At 38.7% G+C, this 7,943-nt stretch overlaps 1 pseudogene; it reads right to left on the reverse strand.

The window, feature by feature from the left end:
- Nucleotides 1-6,478: 6,478 nt before the first annotated feature.
- On the reverse strand, nucleotides 6,479-7,415 carry LOC128102626 (olfactory receptor 1537-like; annotated as a pseudogene).
- Nucleotides 7,416-7,943: the final 528 nt, after the last annotated feature.

Genomic DNA, 7,943 nt, shown 5'->3' on the forward strand with positions numbered 1-7,943 from the left:
TTTGGTCTTCAACCAATCCTAGCAAGAAAAGTGTGTCAGATAGTAATAATTGTTCTTGTCCCCCGACCTTAAGGAGTTCATCATTCAACTATGTGCCTTTCTAAGAATTTAGATTATCTAGTTGTGGTTTTCACCACAAAGCTATTATCAAAACATCTGATCTAACCTGAAGTTATTATAAGGCTTTGTTTCAGCTAATGATGCACACCAGGACCTTTGACAGCATCTTCCAGCATTAAGGTTAAAAGAATTTAAGCAAGCTGAGCTACTGGGTCTCAATTTTTTTTCTCAATCATTAACCTAAGTCACAGTCTATATGGCTCCTCAGTAGAAACTCATTTGTTCCAGGTGTGTGGCATTGTTTTGTTTGTATTTTTATCATCAAAATTTTATTTAAACTAACTATTATTATTATTATTATTATTATTATTATTATTATTATCAATTTGACAGTACGGCTCAGGAAGGAATCATCTTCATAATAATCCACAGGTATAAATGCCCAGTAGAACAGGATGTTTCTGTGAGATAAACACATTACATTACAGGCAGTGGGGATCTCCCTACACTCATTCACATCATGGCACATATTAGAGAAAGATAGCAGCACACATGTAAAGGCACAGCACAAGCAAAAGACATTCCAGGGTCTGTGGTCTTGAGGCCTTTCCTATCCAAGATTTACCCATCACAGAGCTAAATCCTGGTGGGCTGACACCTTGAACTTCAATTGCCACCTGATGCTCTCATCACATGACCACTGACACTTGCCAAACTGGAGTTTGATTTTAAGGGTAAAGCCAGTGTATTTTTGGATATTGAAGAATTTATTTCTGATATACCCATTTTGAAAGAACTGTTGACCAATACACTCTAACAATCTGGATTGCTTTCTGTCTACCAAAATACATCCAAAAACCAAGTAAAATTGGACAATCAGCCATCACATTTCTGTCCAGAAGGGTGGACAGCTGATTTTTTTTTTCAGAGAAGGGGGAAACAGTGTCACTATTTGATGGTTTTTGAGTTAGATAACATATATATCTTTCTAATAGTGCCTCTTGTCAGTGTAAACTCATACAAGGAAAAGTAATAGAGGCTGCAGTGGGATGGGAGTTGACAAAATAAGTTAGGTCAGAATAGCTGCACAGGCTGATTGAATCAACAGGTTACATTACTTTATCTTTTGCCATCATGTAAGTTTTATATTAAAACCTGAGCTTTAAAAAAAGTACTGAGCTCCCATCCTGCCCGGAGTCCCCATCTGGACCAGAGGTGAGTGCCTGGGGTCATACCCAGAGAGGCCTACCCATAGGTCTCATCCCTGGGCACTAGCCATTCCTGGGAAGACCTGCCCAACTTGGCCCCAGGTTCTGGCCCTAGGGTGGGACCTCCCCGCAAGGTCCCCTTCTCCAAGACCCCCGGCAGGCCCTGCAATCTCCATGCCTTGCCCCCTCACCCATCTGCTGGAGATGCCAGCCACTGCCTGAGACTCAGAAACCAGCCCCCAGCTCCCATCCACCCCAGAGCTTCCATCTGGATGAGACAGAGGCTTCCTGAATCTGTCAGCTCTGTCTGGAACAAGAGTGCTGATAAGACCAAGAATGAATCCACAAGGAGATGGGCAGACATCAAGGCAGAAGTACATACAACAAAATGAAGAGGAATACAGCATCATCAGAACCTAGCCCTCCTCCAACAGCTAGACCTGAACATCACAAAATGGAAGAAGCAGAAGAAAGCAACATTATGAATAACATCATGAAGAAGGTAGAGGCTTATAAAGAAGAAATCAAAAATGAAATGGAGGAACAGACAAACAAAAAATGGGAAGAACGCTATAAAAAACTAGAGGAAAGGACAAATAAAGTAGAAGAAAACAATAAAGCACTGAAAGAAAACCATGAAAAGGCAATGAAACAGATGAAGGAAACAGTCCAAGATCTGAAAATGGAAATAGAAAAAATGAAGAAGACAAACAGAGGGAATGCTGGAAATAGAAAATCTGAGTAGATGAACAGGAACTTCAGATGCAAGTATAACCAACAGAATGCAAGAGATAGAAGAGAGGATCTCTGGCATTGGAGATACAATAGAAGAAATAGATTCATCAGTCAAAGAGAACACTAAAGCCAACAAAGTCATGAACCAAAATGTCCAAGAAATTTGGGACACCATGAAAAGACCAAGCCTATGAATAATAGGGATAGAGGAAGGAGAAGAATACCAACTCAAAGACACAGAAAATATATTCAACAAGATCATAGAAAAAAACTATCCCAACTTAAAGAAGAAAATGCCTATGAAGATACAAGAAGCCTATAGAAACAGACTAGACCCCCCCAAAAAGTCCACTTGCCACATAATAATTAAACAAATAAACGTACAGAATAAAGAAAGAATATTAAGAGCAGCAAAGGAAAAAGGCCAAGTGACTTATAAAGGCAAACTCATCAGAATAACACCTGATTTCTCAATGGAGACTTTGAACACCAGAAGGACCTGGACAGATGTAATGCAGACACTAAGAGACCATGGATGCCAGCCTAGACTAATATATCCAGCAAAACTTTTCAATCATCATAGATGGAGTGAACAAGACATTCCAAGACAAAACCAGATTTAAACAATACTTATCCACAAACCCAGCCCTACAGAAAGCACTAGAAGGAAAATTCCAACCTAAGGAAGTCAGATACACCCTTAAAAACACAGGCAATAGATAACACCACAGCAGTAAACCCCAAAGAAAAAAAGTACACACACACTACCACCAAAAAAATAACAGACATGAACAATCAATGGTCATTAATATCCCTTAATATCAATAGACTTAATTCACCTATAAAAAGACACAGGCTGACAGAATGGATACGAAAGTACTTGAAGTTCTAGCCAGAACAATAAGACAACATAAGGAGATTAAGGGGATACAAATTGGAAAGGAAGAAGACAAGCTTTCCCTATTTGCAGATGACATGATAGTATATATGAGTGACCCCAAAAATTCAACCAAGGAACTGATACAACTTATAAAACACCTTCAGCAACATAACAGGATACAAGATCAACTCAAAAAAAATCAGTAGCCCTCCTATATACAAGTGACAAATAGGCTGAGAAGGAAATCAGAGGTACATCACCCTTTACAATAGCCATAAATGATAATAAAATACCTTGGGGTAACACTAACTAATCAAGTGAAGGACCTATATGACAAGAACATTAAGTCCTTGAAAAAAGAAGTTAAAGAAGATTTCAGAAAATGAAAAGATCTCCCATGCTCATGGATAGGTAGGATTAACATAATAAAAATGGCATTCTTACCAAAAGCAATCTACAGATTCAATGCAATCCCCACCAAAATACCAACACAATTCTTCACAGACCTGGAAAGAATAATACTCAACTTCATATGAAAAAACAAAAAACCCAGGATAGCCAAAGAATCCTGTACAATAAAACAACCTCTTGAAGCATCACAATCCCTGATCTCAAGCTCTACTATAGAGCTACAGTAATAAAAACAGCTTGGTATTGGCATAAAAACTTACATGTGGACCAATGGAATCGAATCGAAGACCCTGATATTAATCTGCATACCTATGAACATATAATTTTTGACAAAGAAGCCAAAACTGTACAATGGAAAAGAGAAAGCACCTTCAACAAATGGTGCTGGCACAACTGGATGTCAACGTGTAGAAGGCTGCAAATAGATCCATATCTGTCACCATGCACAAAACTTAAGTCCAAGTGGATCAAAGACCTCAACATAAATCCAGTTATTCTGAACCTGATAGAAGAGAAAGTAGGAAGTAGTCTTGAACACATTGGCATAGGAGATCAGTTCCTAAATATAACACCAGTAGCACAGACACTGAGAGAAACAATCAATCAATGGGACCTCTTGAAACTGAGAAGCTTTTGTAGAGCAAAGGACACGGTCAACAAGACAAAGCAACTGCCTACAGAATAGGAAAAGGTCTTCACCAACCCCACGTCTGACAGAGGACTGATATCCAGAATATATAAAGAACTCAAGGAATTAGACATCAAAATGCCCAACAGTCCAATTAAGAAATGGCCTATAGAACTAAACAGAGAATTCTCAACAGAGGAAGCTCAAATGGCTGAAAGACATTTAAGGAATTGCTCAACATCCCTAATCATCAGGGAAATGCAAATCAAAACAACTCTGAGATACCACCTTACGCTTGTCAGAATGGCTAAGATCAAAAACACTGAAGACACCTTATGCTGGAGAGGATGTGGAGCTAGGGGAACTCTCCTCCACTGCTGGTGGGAATGTAAGCTTGTACAGCCACTTCAGAAATCAATATGGCACTTTCTTAGAAAATTGGGAATCAATCTCCCCCAAGACCCAGCTATATCACTCTTGGGTATATACCCAAGGAATGCTCAATCATACCACAAGGCACTTGCTCAGCTATGTTCATATCAGCATTGTTTGTAATAGCCATAACCTGGAAACAACCTAGATGCCCTTCAACTAAAAAATGGATAAATAAAATTTGGTACATATACACAATGGAGTACTACTCAGCAAAGAAAAACAATGACATCATGAGGTTTGCAGGCAAATGGATGGATCAAAAAAAAAATCATCCTGTGTGAGGTAACCCAGACTCAGAAAGACAAACATGGTATGTACTCACTCATAGGAGGATACTAGATGTAAAACAAAGATGACTAGACTGCTACTCACAACTCCAGGGAGGCTACCTAGAAAACAGGACCCTAAGAAAGACACAGGGATCTCCCAATGACAGAGAAATGGATGAGATCTACATGAACAACCTGGATGTGAATGGGGGTAATGAAGGACAAGGTTCAAGGGAAAGAGAGCTTAGGGGAGCAGGAGATCACAGCTGAATCAAGAACAGGGAGGGAGTACCAGGAATAAGAGACCATGACAAATGAAAACCACATGAGAATAGGAAGAAGCAAAGTGTTAGAGAGGTTCCCAGAAATTCACAAAGATACCTCCACAATAGACTACTGGCGATGGTCGAGAGACAGCCTGAACTGACCTACTCTGGTGATAGGATGGCCAAACACCCCAACTGTCGTGGTAGAAATCTCATCCAATGACTGAGGGAAGCAGATGCAAAGATCCACAGCCAGGGCCCAGGTGGAGCTCTGGGAGTTCAGTTGGCGAGAAACAGGAGCGATTGTATGAACGAGAATTGTTGAGACCTAGATTGGAAAAAGCACAGGGACAAATAGCCAGACTAATGGAAACACATGAACTGTGAACCAATAGCTGAGAAGCCCCCAACTGGATCAGGCCCTCTGGATAAGTGGGACAGTTGATTAGCTTGAACTGTTTGGGAGGCAGCCAGGCAGTGGGACCGGGACCTGTCCTCAGTGCATGAGCTGGCTGTTTGGAACATGGGCCTTATGCAAGGACACTTGGCTCAGCCTGGGAGGAGGGGACTGGACCTGCCTGGACTGAATCTATGAGGTTGAACTGAATCCCCAGGGGAGTCTTTGCCCTGGTGGAGATGAGAATTGGGGGGTGGACTGGGGGAAAGTGGGGGGAGGGGGGATGACAGGGGAATCCGTGGCTCATATGTAAAATTAAATTAAATTATAAAATAAAAAAATAAAAATAAATAAATAAATAAAAACAAAAATAAAAGTACTGAATTAGATTTAGTTTAAAATTAGATGTAGCTCCTTGAAATGATAACAACCCATTGACAAATATAAATAGTATGAATGCCAGAAGCTTCCCTTTAATATTTCATAAGAGGAATTAAAAAAGCACTAAGGATGCAATAAATTTTCAGAATTCTTCTAAGCTCTGGAGAACAATGAGTCATAAAAACAGAAAGTCTGCTAGGATGTCTAAGTCACATCAAGTTTGGCTACAACACGGAAGTATACATGAAATAATCAGTGGATAAACCACAAGAGTACTGGATCAGACACAAGCTCAACACATACAAGTGTCTATAATATGGATATCAAAATAGCAATCAGGAGTCTTAAGTAATATACAAAAGACAGAAGACAAATAAGATCCATTGAATAATAAGCAATTAAGTAGATTTTCCATGGTAGTCTCAAAACTACAAACCACAAGCATCATATTTCTAAGTCTAATTCTTTCACATAGATGGAGCAGATTGTCAAAGGTTTAGAAATATGTATTTTATATTTATAATAAGAAAAAAAGATTTTTTAATCAACCTTACAATCAAAGAGAAAGTGGATGGGGTTGACATTATATGATAAATAGAATGATGTCATCCTCAGCATTTCTTTTACATTTGTCTCTGATGCATAAGTGGCAACTTTTATGTAGGAAATAGTAATGATGATCATAGAAATGATATATAACAAAATGTCTAAATACATAACTAAAATACCTGCAAATGGGTTAAAATGAATAATAGCATTTTAAACCATCTATCAGTTGATGACTCTGTTCTAATTAATAAATCTTGTATTAGTTCAGGAATGATTTCCTCTCTATTATTTTCTTCAGGGAAATACTGACATTCTTATACCTAGGCTGTAGATCAACGGTTTCAGCATGGGTACAACAGTAGTATAAATCACAATTGATACTTTCTCTTTGTCCATTGAACTCACTGATGGAGACTGCAAGTAAATGCATCCAGCAGAACCAAAGAAGATAGCAACAGTAGAGATGTGGGAACTGCATGTACTGAAGGCTTTGGATCTTCTTTCTGTGGATCAAAGGTGGAGGATGCTGTCATGATGAAGATGTAGAAAATAATAATGCTGAGAACTGGGACAAAGATGTTCACAACACCAAAAATGAAAATCAACAGTTCATTGATATAAGTATTAGAGCATGCAAGCTTCATGAAGGGAAGAAGATAATGGAAATAATGGTTGATCACATCTAACTTACAAAGCTGAACTCTGACCAGGAAGCTTGTGTTGGCTAATGTACAAACCACACCAATAATATACACCCCTGAAGTCAAGGAAATTTAAATCTGATAGGACATGGTTACATTTTAAAGCATGAGGTGAGAGATGGCAGCATAGTGGTCATATGCCATTGCAGCTAATATATGACATTCTATAATGGCAAAAAAAGGAGGAAAAAATAGAGCTTAGTCATGCATTTAGTGTAGGAGATGATGTTCTTCGCTGTCAAATGTTCACCAACATTTTTGGGACAATGACAATGGAATGGCATAAATCAATGAGGGACAGTCGGCTGAGGAAATAGTGCACGGGGTGTGCATGTAGGAACTGAACCCAGTCTGTGTATTCATGCCCAATTTCCCCACCACAGTAACCACATAAATTCTTAGGAAGAGGGGAAAGAAGGGCAGCTGGAGTTTTAGCTTCATTGAGAGTCAAGTAAAGATGAACTCATTAACTGTTTGATGATTTCCTGCTACCATATCCTCTTTACAAATTATGAAAAAGAGAGAAATGTGTATCAGTTACAGTGGTTGTTATTGTTTCAAATTTACAGATTTCTGAATGAGTTGAATCTCTTTATGATAATTAAATTGCAGAAACATATATATAAGTATACTTTCTTGATTTAATATTTAGTTTGCATTTTTTTTTAATTCAAAATGCATGGTATATAAATACTGCCCCTGATCACTTTGAGCATTTTAGTGGCTTCACAGCAATGTCTTCACTGGAAGCTTACATCTCCTCCCTGAGGTCTATATCTCATTAATAGCCTAAGGTGCTATTGAATCTTCTAAGGGAAAAAATAATCTGCAGTCCTATCCAGCTACAGACCTATGATCCACACCAATTGCAAGCATGGCGAAATGTCCTGAAGAGTGCAGTAGTGGCATTGATATCATGGTGGTAAACAACAGCTATCTAATGGGACTTAAGAACTGCTCAATAATAGACCTGGTAATGTAAACTTAACCAACCACTCATGCCTCATGTAGTCAAAGGTCCTA

This window comes from Peromyscus californicus, unplaced genomic scaffold, assembly GCF_007827085.1.
Source record: "Peromyscus californicus insignis strain IS unplaced genomic scaffold, ASM782708v3 Scaffold_11__1_contigs__length_118956290, whole genome shotgun sequence".
NCBI lineage: Eukaryota > Metazoa > Chordata > Mammalia > Rodentia > Cricetidae > Peromyscus > Peromyscus californicus.